The sequence below is a fragment of the Macaca thibetana genome, chromosome 4 (genome assembly GCF_024542745.1).
Source record: "Macaca thibetana thibetana isolate TM-01 chromosome 4, ASM2454274v1, whole genome shotgun sequence".
Lineage (NCBI taxonomy): Eukaryota > Metazoa > Chordata > Mammalia > Primates > Cercopithecidae > Macaca > Macaca thibetana.
The window spans coordinates 13,515,867-13,517,823 of record NC_065581.1 but is presented as its reverse complement, the minus strand read 5'-3'; the positions used below and the strand labels follow the sequence as shown (position 1 = coordinate 13,517,823).

At 40.9% G+C, this 1,957-nt stretch overlaps 1 pseudogene; it reads right to left on the bottom strand.

Annotated features, from left to right (window-relative positions):
• Positions 1 to 439: 439 nt before the first annotated feature.
• Positions 440 to 1,274, bottom strand: LOC126953724 (40S ribosomal protein S4, X isoform-like; annotated as a pseudogene).
• Between the last annotated feature and the right edge of the window lie 683 nt (positions 1,275 to 1,957).

The following is a 1,957-nucleotide window of genomic DNA, read 5'->3' as shown; positions in this document are numbered from 1 at the left end:
TAAATGCTTTGATATGTATCTCTAACAGACAGGGGCCTCAAAAAACAAACAAACAAACAAACAAAAACAAAAAAACCCAAAAACAACAACAACAACAAAGAAAAGACTTATGCACAATTATACCTAACAACATTAACAGTAACTTAAAATATCATCTAACACAGATCATGGTCAATTTGTTACATTTGTTCAAAAAGTCTTTTTATCAATTGGTGTGTTTGAGTCAGCGTTTAACAAGATCTACACAGAGCTACATATTGTGTATGGTCGAAATACTTCTTGAGTATTTTTCCCTTCCACTCCTTCTTGCATTAAAAAGATTTTTTATTATAATGAAAAATTTCAAACATACACAAATGCAGAAAGAATAGAGAAGTAGAGCCCCAAGTGCCCATAACCCAGTTTCAATTGTTTTGTTTTTTCTATTAATCATGCCACATTATTTTTAATTACGTACAAAGATCTAACATGTCGCCCGGGGACCACTTCACCCACTGCTCTGTTTGGCCACCAGTCTTTTGTCTATCTCGTCAGCAATGGTGAGGTGGATACCCTTTCCTCAGGGAAGAGAAATCCATGGTTTTTTGCCCTTGCCAATAACAAAAATGTTGGAAAGTCGAGTGGCAAAGCTGTGGCCATTGGCATCTTTCACGTGAACCACGTCAAAAGATCCAGGGTGCCTCTCCCTCTTGGTGATCACACCAATTCTTCCCAGGTTAGCACCTTCAGTCACCATACACAGGTTACCAGTGTAACTTGATGAAATCAAGTAATCTTGCCAGGTCTCCAAATCAATCTGAATGGTATCATTCACCTTGATGAAGGGATCAGGGTAGCAGATGGTACGAGTATCATGAGTCACCAGATGAGGGATTCCTTTTGTGCCCACAAACATTTTTCTCACTTCGCACAACTTGTACTTGGCTTCCTCAGGTGTAATACAATGTTCAGCAAAGCAACCCTTGGTGTCATACATCAGACAAAAATTCTCTCCCATCTTGTCAATGCTGATGACATCCATGAATCCAGCAGCGTAGGTTATATCATTTCAGACCTTGCCAGCGATCTTAATGAACTGCTGCATGCAAATCTTCTTCACCTCCTGTCAGGGGATACTTAAGTCTGTTCCTTAGGAAAATGATGAGGGGGAGACACTCTCTCAACTTGTGTGGACCGGCGGATGGACGATGAGCAAACACATCGGTCAATTTATCCAGTATCCAATGCTTTGGAGCTGCTACCCACTTCAGATGCTTCTTGGGACCATGAGCCATGGCTGCGTTAGGCAAGGAAAGATGATCTCGGTCTTCCGGTGTATGTAGAAATTCTTTTTTTTTTTTTTTTTTGAGACAGGTTCTCATTCTGTTGCCCAGGCTAGAGTGCAGTGGTGCAATCACAGCTCACTGCAGCCTTGACTTCCCAGGGCTCAAGCAATCCCTCCAGCTCAGCCTCCTAAGTAGCTGGGACTACACGTCTGAGCCACCATCCCCAGCTAAGTTTTTATATCTTTTTTAGAGATTGGATATCACTTTGTTGACCAGGCTGGTCTTGAATTCCTGGTCTCAAGTGATCCTCTCACCTCTGCCTCCCAAAGTGCTGGGATTACAGACGTAAGACACAGTGCCTGGCCTTCACTAGTTACTGATATATGGATGATCTGGTTTCATCTATATCTCCTTTCCAACCTCTACTCCTACCCCTAATATGTTATTTTAAAACAAATCCCAGGCTTTATATAATTTCAAAGGTAAATACTTTTGTATGTATCTCTAAAAGATAAATAATTTTAAGAAAGCAACCACAACATTTTTGTTACATCTACAAAAATTAATGATTCCTTAGTATCATATAGTATCCAATAGGTGGGACGTTACCATTTCCCTGATGAGGCTAGGTATAGTGGCTCACAACTGTAACACCAGCACTTTAGGAGGCCAAGGCAGGAGAATCACTTGAG